The 16779-nt window shown below is 42.6% G+C and overlaps 1 protein-coding gene across 1 annotated transcript in view; it reads right to left on the reverse strand.

Annotated features, from left to right (window-relative positions):
* ARHGAP22 (Rho GTPase activating protein 22) overlaps window positions 1-16779 on the reverse strand; it is a 112354-nt gene that overhangs the window by 18525 nt on the left and 77050 nt on the right. The window lies entirely within an intron of this gene.

Consider the following 16779-nt stretch of genomic DNA (forward strand, 5'->3'; position numbering starts at 1 on the left):
ACATATATCATTAGGTACAAAGCACTATCTGTTTCTTTGGGGAGTATGGAGTTCCTTGCCAATACCAGCTGCAGAATGCCACTACTGGCATCAGGTCTTTCAGCAACACAGAAGGGAGCTCAGGCTGTAAGAGCCAGAGATCTTAGTTCAATCCCTACTACTAGAAGACTGCTCCATCTAAAAGGACTGCCACTGAGTTGAATTCTAATTCTAGCACCCTGCTATGTTTGGTGGAGTAAAGGAGCATAGTATCCAAGTGAATGATATTTTGGCAATAAAAATTCAGTAATCCCAGAATCTACTCCCAGAATTTCAGAATCAACTCTCAGAATTTCAGCTGACATCAGACTAGAACAGGCAGGAAATTCTGTTCAGGGATTTCTCAAAGTTAAGTTTTCTACAGATATCAAGGATCTTTAGATAATTTATTCAGCACTCAGTTAAACCTGCAGGTCTGAAAAATAAAACAGCATGCAATATTGGAGTCACACTGTTTCACACCCAGTGGCCAGAAGCAGTATTGAAACTTGCACATATGTACTTATACCAGGCCAGGGAATCTAGTAATTTCTGAAGGCTCTATTTACCTTCCCCCACTAGTGACCATGTCTTCCTTTTTTTTTTTCCCAGGGCTACATTCATGAGAGGTTGATAACTCCTGGTATCACGAGTTCCCTGACCACTGTTCTTCATAGGAGACACCATATCTGCTTTCTATATTCAGTCCAACCCTGCTGAATCCTCAGTGAAACAAGTCTCTCATTATCAGTTTCAACTCATCAAACGAAAGCTGCAAGAAGAATCCTGAAGTCCAATTTCCTTTCCCTGGCTGTTTGTTATACATCAGAAGACAGAAACTTTCCTTACACCACAGCCTACACAACTGCATTACAGTATCAAAGCCGCAGGGCCGTGAGAAGTCTCAAAGGAAATTCCCTCATCCTGGCAGAAGGGCATGCCCTAGAGCATGGGAGTGACTTATCTTTATCATTGTATATATTTGGTCTATTGTAGAGTAAAGGTTTTACTAGAGCTTATTTCTAATCTCTTTGAATTTTCACTGAGTTGAGTGTCTCTGAAGTCAGTTTCTAGGATAGGGAATCTCTTTCTGCTTTTGCACAGACTGCTTTATAATCCCATCATGTAATCCCTACTGTCATGATGGGGCATATCTCTTTCCTTAAAATGATACATATTGTCCACTCTTCTAGATGCAAGACATATAAATTCAGGGAGGTCAGGATGTGACACATGTCAAGGCAATAGCTGCCCTCTTTTCTCAAATCTCTGCTTGGTGAATCTGTTTCCTAATGGGTCTGTCTAGAGAAAACTCTGGGAAAGAGGTAAAGGCTCTGCACTCCCCAGGCATAAAGCACATACACAATGTTCTTCTATGAGCTCGTGTTCTGATGTTCTACACTTAGATCAAGGCCAAAGGCAGTGTCACACACATAAGCAAGCACACACACAACAACTGCATGCATAATCTCCACTGAAGAGAATCTACTTTTCCCCAGCCTTGATTGGTCTGTGCTCAGCAACATCTCCAACACATTTCAGGCAACATCAGTCCTTGTCCTTCACAGACAATTTGGATCACAACAGCAGTAGCTTTCTGTAGGTGCAATCTACCTGTGAGTGACTTCTGGAGACAAGAGGACTACAGTCAAATGGAGACCACCAACACAGAGAATAAGGAATGTGATGCTAAGGTAACAGAGATAGAAGGGTGATGTCATTTGAGACTCAGATGGAGCAGCAGATGGACCCTTCACAAACACAGTATCACCATTACTGTGGGTGTCTCCTGCACAGCCAGATGCTGGGGATCCCATCTTTCCTCCTCACACGTTGATGTCAGTAATATTTTTCTCCTTGATGAAAACAGCAGTCTTGGGAGGAAATAAAGGCACTGAAATATTCTTATACTGCAATATTCTTCACCTCCCTCCAGACCATTTCAAACAAGTAACAAGGAAAGCCAGGCATGAAACCAAACATGACCAAGGAAGATGATCTGCTTATCACAGGATGAGTGAAAGGAGCTGGCACAAGCATGCGCTGCTTCTTGTGTGACAGTGTCTGCTGAAGGGCTGTGCTAGTGAGATCACACAGTCTGCATAGCTCATTTTTTGGTGGGAAGAGGACTCAAGCTATTGCCAGGGTGAAAGATTTCTCGCAGCCCAGCTCTCTCGGCTGCCTCCCACCCTGGTTTTGCTGCTCAAACCGACTTCGAACCAACTCCAGATCTATGCCTTTCTCTCTCCCTTGAACTTGAACCCTAATTTTCCAGGGAAGCATCAGAAGGGATAACCAAACTTTGCTCAGACAAAATATTTCACCCAAGTGAAGTCTGTTGCTAACTGCAACTTTCCCTTTGTCATGTTTTTCAGTTACACTGAAGCTCCATACTTTTTCTTTCTCTCTATCCTACTTTTTTTTTTTTTTTTTTTGCTGAGCCATACACAAGGGCCACCACAGATGCTGCTCAGGAGAAAGACTGCACCCAGGCCAAGTCTTTTGGCAGTAGGAGCATTATGGTTGGTGTTTAGAGAGAAAAAGCACAGAGTTGCAGTTAGTAAAACTGGAAAGTTGGCCTTGGAGAAATTGTTCATCTGTACAGTGGCTGCAGAACTTGTCCATGGCTTAGAAAAGAAAAATAGTGTTAAGGTTCATAGAAAGAACAAGCTAAGAGCTATTTATGGAGTGCGGCTGCAAAGGGACTGTCAAAGAGAAATCTGAGATGCCGACAGTTCCAGGCTTGCAGAAATCTTTCATTTGGGCACCTGCTTGATGAAGTTCAGGAGAATTATCACTTGGACCCTCTCAGTCACACTAACAACAGACTTAGCAGATGTGCCTACTTCAGTCTCCCAGCACCACATAGGGCAAACTGAGCAACTGGTGTCTTGTGGCTCTGTATCATTTGTCTCATTTCCGTCAGGTCTCAGAGCTTGTAAAAGTGATGTAGTAAAATGTCCCTGAAACTCCCAGTGTATGACAACATCTCCGGTTTGGACAGAGACTGCCCTGCCTTGCAAGGAGAAGCAATGTGGAGCCAGTCACACACAGCCTCCTGCGCCAGCTCCTCAAGGCACAGGCCTGCTTTTAATCACTGGGCCCTGCAGCTCAGACTGAACTTGGCAGCGCTTCACTCCATTTGATGATCCCGCTGGAAGACATTAAAGTCTTTTTCTTCATTCTAAAGAAGGGGAGACAGTGCCATCCAGTCACACTCCAGACAGAGTTAAGCTGGAAATAAAGCCAAAAGTTTACTAGAAACCTAAGGGTTAACTTTCCTTGTCATACCCTTATCTATAGCTAGGCCCTTTTGTTTGGTTTCAAAGTAGAAAAAAACTCTAGCATGCCTGGAACCACATCCTTAATCTCAGAAAGATTCAAGAGATACTAAAAAAATGAGCTAGCAGAGCTACAGAATTTCTTTCCTCTACTCCAACAAGCTGCCTCTGTTCTTTAAAGATTTAGGTGACTCTTTGTAGAAAAAGCAAGCCAGGAATGATGTACTGACTAAGACACAGACAGGCTCTCTGTCCTGGCCTGAACAGCTCACCCACCAGCTCCAGGCATACAAAGCCTATACATTCAGCTATGCTGTCCAGACATGCAGTGGGCAGGAAAATATATGCTCTCTGCTACATTTTTCATCAGGGGCTCTGATTTCAACCAAAATAAACTAAAGACAGAGATAAAGTCACTTTTTGAGTAGATTTTCTTCACACGGAGGACTAAGGACTCCGCATGTGCTTAAAGTGTGAAAAGTCCAGGCACACCTACGTCAGTTGTATGTACAGCTTATTCCACACAAGTTAAAAGATGTGTGGGAAGATAATCAGGCTTACACCTGGATGCTGCTATACAACAGCACATACACCCGCGCACGCATGTGGTGCCTCACAGACAGGCAGCTTATGGATATAAGGACTGTGTACGTGCTCACCTGCACAGGTAAGTGCCTGCTTTTACCTTCCCACTTTCATGCTGAAGTTCCCATTTATCTGTCCCTCTCACACATGAAAGCACTGAGAAAAAATCACGGGCAGACATTCAGAAATGCATATGCTTCCACAGCACAAAATACAACAAATTTTGCTTCCCCTCCCCTGGCCCACCCAAGCACACACTTATGTGAATTACTGCAGCGGCAACAGGAAAAGGAGTTTCATGGTAGAAGCCATATGTACCTAAAAAAAGATAGTCCCGAACAACTAAACAATCCAGCCAAAAAAAGAATGCAAGAATAGGGGGGAAAAAGGAAGCAAAAGACAATTAGGAATCAAGAAAAACTAAAATTACTTGCTCAGTCACACAAATGGGTCTGTGGTACAACTTGGTGTCTTCTGACCCCATTGCCAGAAAGCGCAGTATCCATATACCAGAAGCTGATTGTTCTCATCCACATACATCCATTTAAATACTCTGTGTATATGCAAAGAGAAACACCTCTCCCCAGAACTATCTCCACATGCTAGCTTAGTATCCAGTAGTATTTCTGGCCACAGACTGTGTCCTTCCCACTCTTTCCCCCTTTGTAAAGTCAGCTCCTATTTTAGATTCTTAGCCTCTGTCTAAGGCTACACTTAAATACCTGCTTTTCCTCTAGCAAAACCATAACACATCTAAACTCTGGAAAATCATCTCATACCTCTGGTTCTTGTGCAGCACTCTGCTACATGACAGGCGCTGAGCTTCAAGCAGAAACCAGGCAGTGTCAGACAGCAGGAGCGGCAGAGAAAGAAAGTCCTGACTTCAGGCATCAGACACATTCTGAGTCCCAGCACTGGCAGCTTTCCATTCACCCAGCGCTACAGAGCACAGAGCAGCCGCTCTGCCCTGGGAGATAATCTCGGCAGCACATCTGGTCTTAGCTCCACAACTCGGCATTAATTATGACTTGTGCAGAAAGCATTTGAAATATCCAATGAGATGCAGAGCTCCCCGGCTCGCTCGGCACAGGGAAGGAGAGAGGAGAAAGACAGGCAGGTAGGGTCTTGCCCACCCTCGAAGCAGCCGCCAATGTAAACAGCAGCTAAGTATGGGTCACAAGTTTTAACAAAGGCATCCCCCATCGGCTCTGTAATATATTCATGCTCTAATTGCTTGTCAGATCTATTCTAGATAGCTGGAAAAGCTGAGCAACAGTTGCTGTCTGCATGCCACACTTTGGATCCTTCCTGATACAGGCAATATTCCTGCGCTGCAGGCAATCTGGTGCCCTGGTCTGGCCTCCCATCTGCTTTCAAAGCACCAGAAACAGAAACCTAGTTTTGGAGGGCAACATTTCCCCACAGTAGTCTTAGCATGCTCAGAGTACCTCCACAACTCTGGGATAAGCTGGAAAGTCCAGTAAAGCTTAGGGAAAGCTACACTCTTTGACCTGTGCAGTTTTTTTGGTGCTTACTGCCTCTACTTTAGCTCTTTAGAGAGAAGTTGCCTGAATTAATAGCTCAGCTGAATAAGTAGTAGAGAGAGGAAGGCACTACAACTCCTTACGTGTGAACCAATACCCAGGCACTTTATTTGCAGGAAGACATTCACACACCGCTCCCCCTCGCCCCCCCCCAAACTCCTGCTCTCAGGGTAAGAAGCATGTCATTAACAAAAACGCTTACCATGCAATGCCCTGTGCAGTTGCACAGAGGTCAGGCCTCCATCCCATTCACAAAATGCACTCATGTGACTGCAGATCTGCAGCAGTCACCGTGCAAAACCCTTGCACCAGACTTCTGAGTAATTTTATCACTATTAGCTAAGTTTTCTCCCTCTGCAGGGAAAAAAAAACCAAAAAAAACCAAGCCAAAACAAAACAATAGAAACCCTCCGCCCCCCTGCCCCCCCATCCACAGCTGCTCATCTGCTTTAGCTGTTAAAATGTCTGATCACTCTATAGAGCACATTCACCTGAACTTAGTATCCCACCCCTTGCTTACCTACACTGTGACCCAGTTTGAACACACATGTCCAAGAAGATACTGATGCAGCAGACAAGCTGTGAGATTCTAGTCAGTGAGACAGTGTTGTCCCACAACAAACTTCTCTATATTCTTTGTTTTGACCAAAAGCTCCTGAGGAAAGAATGCCTCTCACCAAAAGTGAAAGCAGAACTGGGATCAAAAGCTGCTTCAGTTCTTGAACATGGTGTGATTCTTACAGCTGTCATGTGCAGGGCCAGAAGCTGGGACATTGATGATGCCTTCCAAATCAAAATATTCTGAGACTGGCAATATAGTAAGGTATGCCTTAGCTATTTAAGGTATGCCCTAAGTAGCATGATACTGCACAGCTAGACACCACAAGCTCAGTCAACACACTAGACAGTACTTAAAGCACACTAAAGATTATGTAGAAAGTGATGGAAATCCTTAAGCCGGAGGTACAAATGAGGTCCTGAGTATTCTTCACCATTTTACTATCCTCTCTTCCCTTGTGGTGAACAGAGCAGGCTGCAGGTTAGTAAGAGCCTGCCCACAATGCTAACTGGTGAGCAGGACAAATCCTTTTAAATGGCTGAGACACCAGTATTTCTGGCACTACTGGAATAATAACTCAAATTGTGTCACATCTGCTAATAACATTATGGAGCAGAGGACTAAGTGCATGGGATGGGAGCACAGGAGATAGCAAATGCAGACTTTTATTTTTCCATTCACTTCTCCATTTCTGTTTTCCATCCCTCAAAACACAGGAATAAGGAGGTATCCAATGAAATAGAAAGTCATGCTGTTTGACATGGATATTGTTATACCCAAAGTATAATTAACCTGTGAAATTTGCAGCCTCTCTGTGCCCAAGGACACAGCATGACTCAAAGCATGATCAGACTTCAGCAGAACTTACAATGCTACGAGAAAATGAAGCTGACGCATGCTCTTCTCCAAAGAGAAAACGCAGCTCTCTGGTGAGAGAAAAATGCTGGAGCACATGCTTGATCACATCAGCATCAGAGCTAAAGCAGAAAGTGGCAGCTGCTTCAGTGTTGTTCCCTGCACAAGGGAACTCTGCAGCTAGAGGTGTCCTGTGACAGTGACACTGTGCTACACACTCCACAAGTAGCAACTGTCTTATATGAAACTCTCAATCCTTTACAAACATGGTATTGAAATTCATGACTTAGACTATGGAATATGATGAGACTGGAATAAAAATCACTATATAATTTTTCTTCTGTGTTTTGAATTTGCACGTCACACGTCACACTTGGATCCTGCTTGTCTCTGTTAACCACATTTGTCAAAAATGAAATCCAAGGTTCACACATAATCACTGGATTGCAGGGGCTGCAAACTCCAGAAGTACACTTGATACTGCAAAAATAGCAGTATAATCCAAATAATTTGCCACATTATATATAAAATATCATTTTATTAAGCAACCAAAGCTGTCACCTGGAGATCTCTCTATACACATGTACCAAGAGGAGAATGAGTAATGGAGACTGAACTCCCTCTTTTCCCACTGGTATGAAGTTGTTTAACTGTAGAAAAGCTTAGCAGATCTTATTTTCTAAATAACAATTTAGGATTATAAAATTGTTCAAACATTACACCTCCCATGAACTTGCTGCTGGGGAGCTGGAGACATTTTCTTTCCCAGTGTCATGGCAGGGAGAGAGCCCCAGTATTGCTCTTGTGAGCTAGCGCCACTGCATTTATTCTGATGCAGGTACCAGAACAGCTAGAAAGCATCCTGTCTTTACACATCACTACAAGCCTCGAGATTGGCTGGAAAGTTCACTACAGCTCACACAACCTCTGGAAATTCAGGTATGTTTCAAGCTTGGCATCTAACTCAGGTGAAATTCAGTCTTCAGTCTGGTTGCAACAGACAGGAATGGTGAACCTGCATGAACTCAAGAGTATTTCTCCTCATCTCTGACTGTGAGCAAACTTGTTGGCTTGCACAGCTTTAGCAAGTGCCCATGGGGTGTGTGTATTTTTAGATGCTGGCTTAGAGGATTAGCTAATATACAGGTACACTCAAGCAGATCTGAGAGAGCTCAGATCTAGAAAATTGCTCTATTTGTACAGAAAGGGCCTAGGATCAAAGTTAGAACTAGAACTGAAGTTCCTTATTTTTCAAGAAGGTTGAACCTTGTACAGACTCATTTTTTTAACCCAGGTAAACCTGGACATTTGAACATATTTTATCTGCTGAAAGCTGGCAGTGAACTGGCAAGAGGTGATCAGCCACAGAGCTGAACCCAGTAGGAAAATCTTCAACACTAATGTCTTCTGTACAGAAATTTTCCCACTACCTCCCTCTCCAAACACTTTGGTTGGATCTTTCTCTGAACAAAATTACATCCCCACACCCCTCACCTGCTCTGGGCTTGGGGGTCTCAACCTTCACTGGTGAAATTAAATCTTTTGAAGATAAACAGGCTTCTGTTTACCAACTGATGAAACAGTTCACTCTGGGTTAAAAATTTGCAAGTAGCTATGCTTACCTTCCTACCACAGTAAATTCTTCTTAACCTGTGTTATGTGTCTTCCCATATCTCTAAAATATGCCAGGAAAGGAACTGACTAAACAGCACTATAAATCACCCAGTGATGGACTGACCAATTTATGCTCCAAACTGAGATTGCAAATGCTCATAGAGAAAAGATGATAAACAGACTTAAACATCACTTAACCACAGCATTCTGAATTCACAGTCAATCCCCTGTGTTTATTGCTTTATTTCTCTCTAAACAAAGGCAAGAGCATTTAGGGAACAAAACATCAAGAACAGCAAAAAAATGCCTTTTAGCAAGCAGTGATCTGGACCAGTGTACCCTGGACAACTTCTTTCCCCCCACAACCTAAGTATGTAAAGTATGATACTTTACACAATTTTTACTTATTGACTCTTGAATACATCTAAGTTTAAAAGACAGCTTCCACAAAACTGTCTCAAGCTATGTCTGCAAAAACCACGTGATCAGCAGGTCACCTCTTTCAAGTAGTGTTGTTTATTTATGTCCCCACTGCACAGAAAAGTTTTACAAAAATTCTGGGTGTGGGTCAGTAAAAAACAGTTATGATATGGTGTAATTGTTGCCACCAGTGTCTTGTCAATAGAGATGAATGAGAATTCCAGCTGTGGGCTCAAATGAAAGGACCATGGAGTCTGAAACCTCTAGTATGGAACAAAAATATTTACCTGGGTTTCTGGCCATCCAGGAACCTGGCAGGGACTGTAATCCAGACTCACAGCCAACATGTAGTACATTAGGCACTTTTATCCATTCAGAAAGCCAAACAAGCTTATGGTCCTGAAGCTTTTCCATATCCCAAGCCTTCCCATGTCCCAAGGTTGATAAGCTAAGCATAATCATTCATTGAGATGCAGACAGGATCAACACCGAACACATGGATGTTTATCCAAATCAAACTTCATCATAAATACTTGTCAGCCTCTAACTTTCAATTGTAAAAGTCACTACCAGATGAATTGTATTTATTTCACCATTATTGTAATGGTTTCACTTTCTTCAAAATCAGTGATGAAAATCTGTTATCTAATTCACATATATTTATCTTTATCCTCCACTGTCCAGCTAAAATCCTCACCAACTTACAGCTTCACCACCCAAGCAATAAGGTCACTTAATAAATAAGGTCTAAGTTCCAGCAATAGCTGAACCTGACCAGCAGTGCTTGGGAAAGGGGCAGCATTTAGCTCCTATTTGTCAAGTAGGTAAAATACTTCAGTAAATTTTCAAGCCTTTAAACACTTCTAGACACTTCTACAAGAGGTAAAGGGCTCAATTTTCCCTTCTCTAACCTGTAACTCAGAAGACATGAAGGGAAATAGCAAGTCCAATTACATGATGATGAAGTAGAAGGAAAAAGGAACAACTGTGGATGGGAGAACAGTAACATTAGAAAGAAAACAGGAAAGGAGAGACAAGGTGAATTTATTTCTTCTCAGCTCCTAAAAGGTTAAAATTGCAACCTGCAAGGAGCCGGCTACCATTCCCTTTCATTCAGTAATCACATATTCTCATAACATTCATCAAAGGACTAATACACAGAAATTAAAATACTTGCCTGCAAGCTGAGAAACACCACAGGAACACGTTTGTCCCATTAATACACTGCCAGGACATGCAGTGAGAACCACCAGTGTTTTTAAGGCTGTCAGCTCTCAAATGTCAAACATGAATCTAATGATTACACTCAGCTTCACTGAGAAACCACCAGTGCAGGGGTGGTACTGGTCAGACTGTGCTACAGGCAGTAGCCACCAACAATACAACAAATGTACAGCCACTGTCAACTCTCCATGGCACATCACAGCTGAAGAGACAAGGAAAACAAACAAAGCCCCATCACATTTTATCTAAAGCTGAACTGCTCTTTGTAAAATGGGCATATTAAGCTAGTGACTTTTTTCCTTTCTTTGACTGCCCAAGTAGACTTATCTTCTATGAACACATCTAATTTTATTTTTAATCCATTCATTCCTTTTATTTCTGCATCTTGTTTCCCAATGAGTTTTGGGAACAATGAGTTTCCCAATTCAATTGTGCACTGCATGAAATGACGTTTTTTATTAGTGTAAACCTCATGACAGTGCAAGTGTTCAAATTCTCCTTAGATGTGTCATTCCTGCAATCTTCTGCAACCTTTCTGCAACATTCTCTTTTCCCAGGACCTTTTCAAAGTAATTATTTTGGAGGAAAGACTTTCTCCCTGAGGAGCCCTGACACAGCAATCTGAGAACACCCATTTCTGCCCTGGGATGCCCAAGCTCTGCACAGTCTCCACTCAGAGCTCAGACCAGCCTGGGCACTAATACTGAAAGTCACTGAAAAGCGTTGAGCCATCAGCTTTAGATGTGAAATACGTGCAAGGAGCTGGGGAACAGGACCTGACTTCTAAAGTTAAGATCTTTCAAAGTCAGTAAGGATTCTGTTTTGATTCTAGTTTTAGACCCTTCCATCAAATATTTCTACACATTATACACCAGCCTTGATAAGAACCACATAAGAACTTCTCTTCTTCAGGCTAAACAATCCAAGCCTCCTTAGCTTATCTCAGCATTTTCCTGCACAATCCTTTAATCATTTGAGAGGCCTTTCACTTGAGTCACTCCAGTAATTCCATGGCCTTCCTGTCCCAGGTGGACCAGAATTGGACAAAGCACAAAAGATGTTTTAATTACTAGTGCCGAGGTGAAGGCTCATTTCCCTGAACCTGCTGGCAGTGCTCTTCCTAGAGCAGCCCAGGAATTTGCTGGCCACAAGGGTGCATTGCTGGCTCATGTTCAACTTGCACAAGAGCATTCCAGCTCTTCTCTGCAAAGATGCTTTCCAGTCAGTTAACTCCCCACATACGCTGTTGCCTATGTTCATCATCTGCAGGTGCAGGACTTTGCATTGCTCTCTGTTGAACTTCATCGGGTTCCTGTTCACTCCTTGCTTCACGCTGTTGAGAGCCCCTAAATGATGACACAATCATCTGATGCACCAATCAGTCCTCCCAACATCATCTACAAGCTTGCTGAGGTTGCATTCTGTCCCATTACCCAGGTCATTAACAAAGCTGTTAAACAGTATTGGCTCCAGCACTGGCCTTCACATCCCTTGCTGGATTCAATTCCAGATTGCTTTAGCCTTCTTTAGTCCATTCCTGCATGCTCAGAAATTTCTCTGTATTCCTCCTCTTAGGTCACCTGTCCCTGCTTCTACTTCTATGCTTCCTTTTTAGCTCATGAGCTTTGTCAAAAGCATCTTGTTCATCCATGCAAATCTCTGCTACCTTTACTCAGTTTCTTGAGATTGAAGGAAGTAATCCTTGAAAATCCATGAGATCTCCTGGTCGCCTCTTCTCTCCAGGATCATATCCCACAGCATTCTTCCAAACAAGTGCCTACAGTCAAGATCCATGGGTGTAATCTTTCTATGTCTCTTGCAGAATGAAGGTGTCAGAGTGGTTCTTTTACAGATAGTCATTGTCACCTCAGGCAAGTCATCCAATTGTTCAATATGTCAGATCCCTCCTTAACAAAAAATGAGGACAGGTGCCTTTCCCTACCACAAGGCTGTAAGGTGATGGTAAAATACATTGGTCATACAGCAGTAATAGAAGCCTCAGATATATCTGAGATACATTAGGAAGGAAAGAACTTAATCAGGTCTCAGGAACAGATCTTAAAACATTCTCTGTTGTAAACAGTTCTGGCAGTAAGATCCACTCCCAGCTTACTTTAGTTACTGTATCTTAGTTTCCATATCTGCAGGTGTACCATTTGTGACACTTTTGCCTGGAGACAAGGCTAATCCAGCACCTCCTTGCATCTGAGATGACTCAGGCATCCCTTAGTCCTGGGCAGATAGCTGACAGCCCCCATCATCTTTCTCTTCCTCTTCCCCTGGCTGGGCCCATCTCCCAGCATTAGACAACAGCAAGAGCAAACACTGATAAGCTGCATCAGGCGCCAGCTATCTCTGTGCAGAGATAACACCAGGTATCAGGCACAACAAACACCCAGCACCACTCCCCACACACCTGGGGAGCCTGCACAAGGGAAGCCCACCCTGAGACATCCTGAAGGGCTCCTCCTGACCCAGTCAGGAATCCTACTTGAGGCTGTCACTCTGCAGGAGCCCACAAACAAGAAAGGGAGTAGAAACCACCTCTCTGTCTTCAGACTGGGCAAATAACAGAAGCCACCTCCCTGCTCCTCTTCAATACCTCTTCAGTGGTATTTTAGCATCTTAAATTCACTGACATGGCTGCTCTTACTGGAAAATTCCCATCTTGCAGGTGTTAAAAATCAAAACTCAAGACTCCCAAAACATAATGTCATATCCTAGCTCCTAAATAGTTTGGCATCCTGGTGGACATGCATCTAATATCATTATCTGACCCTCCAAAACATCCATGTTTGCTCTCCTGCAAATATTATCTCAGAGACATTTACTCATCTAAAGCAGGATCCTTAATTAGCCCTATGCAGGGCTAGTCTTCCATTACCCATAAGGAAATTGAGCCAGGAATTAAATTACACCTCAGATACCTTGTCCCACATCTTTCAGCTCTCCCTAATACAAGACATCATTTCACAAGGCCCTGGTTCCCAAAAAAACACATTCTGTGACATGCTTTCTGGCAGAAAAATAAAGAATCCACACATCATGGTTTATCTCTATGGGAAAGATGTCTGAAATTAATGACAGTAGGACAGCTTCCTCAGTGGACATTTCTTCAGACCCCACCGGTTTAACAGTGACTATTCTTCCTAACTAGAAAAACTACTCATGAAGCTCTGGCAACACAAGTATTTTGTTACAGGGTAAAACTCTTCATGTTTGCCTAAGGGAAACACATCCCTTCCAACTGTTTCATCTCCCCTCCATCACAAGTAACTGATGAAAGTTTGGGATGAGGAGGAGGAGAAATTAGGATAAAGTAATGGAGAAAGAGAGGGGCTAAGACATGTATTTCTGGCAGAGAAGCGAGGAACTGCTCATGGCAAGACAGAATATGTAAACAGAAGAAAACAAACACAAACATAAATCAAGGTTAATGCAGAATGCTTCTGTCCCCATGCTGTGCTGGTTGTGTGCTGAGCTGTGAGAGAATTATGCCACCTGACATTCAACTCAGGCACCAAAAGGTTTAGGATTTGTATCTCATGGGCAGAGATTCAGTCCTAGACAAGCTGTTTTACAGCTGACTTAAGACAGAAATGAGGAAGGCACCCAAAATGAAATTTCCTTGCAGCGGATGTACCTCCTCAGACTAGAAGTACACTCCCACCACACTTGTACAGAGCAAGACCTCCTCTCTCCCCCAGCTACTGGACTTTCAATGCATCCAGCCTGGGAAGGGTGAGAGCAAAGTCATTCTCACCTAAGCCTATGGCCACAAACCCTTTGATTTAGCACTGTGGCACTGCTACAAGCACTTCACATTAATGAGCAGCCACTGAACAGCACAACTGTAGGACAAAGAGGGACTCTCAAGATAAGCTTTTAGTGATGTAAACTTGGAGCAGAATTTGCCACAGAGGTAAGAAGGATCACAGAAAACAGTTTCAACCACCATCTGTCAGAATGTACTCCAAAACTCACTTTTATCAAGTCAGTGTGACAAACTTCTTTCTTAAAGACAATCAAAATGTATGGAGTACTCTCAAATCTCAGTTTACAAATTCTTCTGCTCTAAATGAGATATACTAGACTCAAGAATTCATGAGTCTGGGAGTCAAGGAAACTTGTTAGAGATTAATTTTCCTATAAACAAGACAGCTCTTCTTCAAAAGACTTAGGAACTCCACAGTATTATTTTAAGGGCACATTTGAAGCGTATTTCAAAGAATACATTCCATACGGCTTTTAAACCTGACTGTGTCTTCTATCAGTAATTTGTAATCCTTAGCAGCTTTGGGGAGTTTTCTGTTTTATTTTAAGAAGCCTTTGCTGTTCACCTTTAAGCACAGTTCATATGCCCGCACCAACACATAAGAATGTACCTTCAACCTTTTTATATTTATGTTTCTTCAATACATCAGCAAAGATTAAAGTGTGGTTAAGTCTCCTCTTTTATCTTGGCATAATTCATTTTTGCACCATATCAACCTTCTCCAAGGCCGTATATTTGCATACTAATAATAATAAAGCCTGCTTTTTAACTCCTCCCTTTAGCTTAATATATTAAAAAGTGTTGATAGATAAGACTTGGCTCTCAAATTAGTGGTGGTGGCAAAGCAGAGTTCAAATTATTCCATTAAAACAGAGACAGCTATGTTTATTGTCCTCCCACATTTGAGGTAAGCTGGAATTTCACTCAGAGAAACTGTCCTGCTCTGATTATGATAGAGAAGGTGCAGGTTTGATCATTTCTCCAAATTGGCTAAAAAACATTTGGGAACAACGGTTTGAATATCTTTACTGTTTCCCAGTTATTTGCATTCCCATACATTCTTTCTGAAGTGCAAAGGAATTGAGGACCATGGTTTCTTTAAGCCAATTTTTGTGTGGGCTGCAGTCAGAATGAAGCAGCCTGCCCCTCTCCATGCCATCATGTCTCCCCATTGCCTGCATTGTGCTGGAATTACTGGGGTTGCAGCTGCATGGTTAGCAGGGCTAGGGAACCAATCTACCTACCAATTAATCCTCCCCCCTTTCATTTCCTGCCAGGTCGTTTCCTACCGCACAACTCCTGCCCACCAGTATCAGCAGAATGAAGCCTGGTGGAGCACGCTGGGGGTAGAAGACCACTCCTGACAGTGGCTGGCAAGTCACCGTCTCAGAGAAGTGGCCACAACGTAAGAATGTGCTCTTGCAGCTTGGACTACAAAGCTGGCATAATCAAGCTAGCTTCAGGCTAATGCATTTGAGTATTAGGGCAGAGAGCTCAGGCTTGACTGACTGCCCAGCATGTACCCTTGTCCTTGGCCAGTTTTGTCCACAGGTAGAGAAAAAACATTGATCCACAGCTGAAACTCTTTCCAACTCTACAAACACCAGTGCTTCTCTCTACAGCACTTAAGCTGGCTCTCACCAACAGCCAAAGCAGCCTTTACTGATCACTGAACTTTGATCACTGAACCAGATCAAGTCTGCAGGATGTAGAAATAGCAACAAACAGAAGCTGCTGTATTCCCCCCCTGCACTGCTCTAATCTCCCCTGTGCTGCCTTACTTCTACATTCTCATTACTTCATGATTTTAATGCCTCATAAAGCTCCAGTTCCTGGAATCAATATAAGAGTATCTGCCTCATTTAAAGAAAAGACCAAAATATTATCTGACCACTTTGCAGAGAAATTCAAAGGTAAAGAAACTTAGCTAACTAATTAAGACAATACTAGCCCCATAAAGAAACAAACAAATAAAAAAGGGAAATCCATCACTACCTTCATGCCATTCTCATGTTTCTGTTTTTAAAACATTAGGATTTAAAATTATTTATTATTTTAACACTTAAAGATGTTTGTTTTGAAACTACTTCAAGAGACTGACCAAACACAAACAAAACATGAAGCCAAATTTGCACTGATACCAGCACTGCTGACAATATCATGCCCTAAAGATGAATACTGCTAGAGAGTACACCATTTATCATGACTGAATGTCCCTTTTTTCCTCACAGTATTTCTTGAATGTACATTGCAAAATTATAAAATACACTCTATAAGGTGTGTACAAACAGCTACAGAAATACCAGCTCTGAAATTTTGAGACTTCTGATGGAGGACCAGCACTGACCTCAGTCTAAAAGACCCTTCACTGTGGACTGGACTTCAGAGGGGAAGCAGAAGAAGCACATACTCATGTTTGAGGAGAAATTCTGGTAGAACAGCTTTCTAATAGCAAAGAGGACTTTTTCTGCCCACAGCACAACAGCACCACATGTAACCTCAGCTCAGACACAAGCTAACTTTTGTACCTACACCCCATCTGCTAAGTGAAGGACCTTGGAAAAAAAATCACATCAGTAGAGATTTTATCTCCTCCAGACAAGCCAAATGCTGCTACCCAGAGACTCCAAATTTCAAGAGTCACTTGAAGCAAACCAACCAACCAAAAACCAAACAAAAAAACCAAACCCAGGACAAAAGTGACTAACAAACACTGGGTCTCCTTAGTATATCAAGGGCAGTTTTTCCTCCCTAGATCCTGGAAAACTTCATTTCAGCAAGAGTAATTGTATTACCTAACCCTTATCTGGCACTTTTTTATCTGTTCTTCTCAAAAGAGGTCAACAGCACTGTCTGCATATGATAGCACTATTTGCATGAACTCCATCAGTAGTACCCAAGTCA

The sequence above is a fragment of the Poecile atricapillus genome, chromosome 6 (genome assembly GCF_030490865.1).
Source record: "Poecile atricapillus isolate bPoeAtr1 chromosome 6, bPoeAtr1.hap1, whole genome shotgun sequence".
NCBI classification, from domain to species: Eukaryota; Metazoa; Chordata; class Aves; order Passeriformes; family Paridae; genus Poecile; species Poecile atricapillus.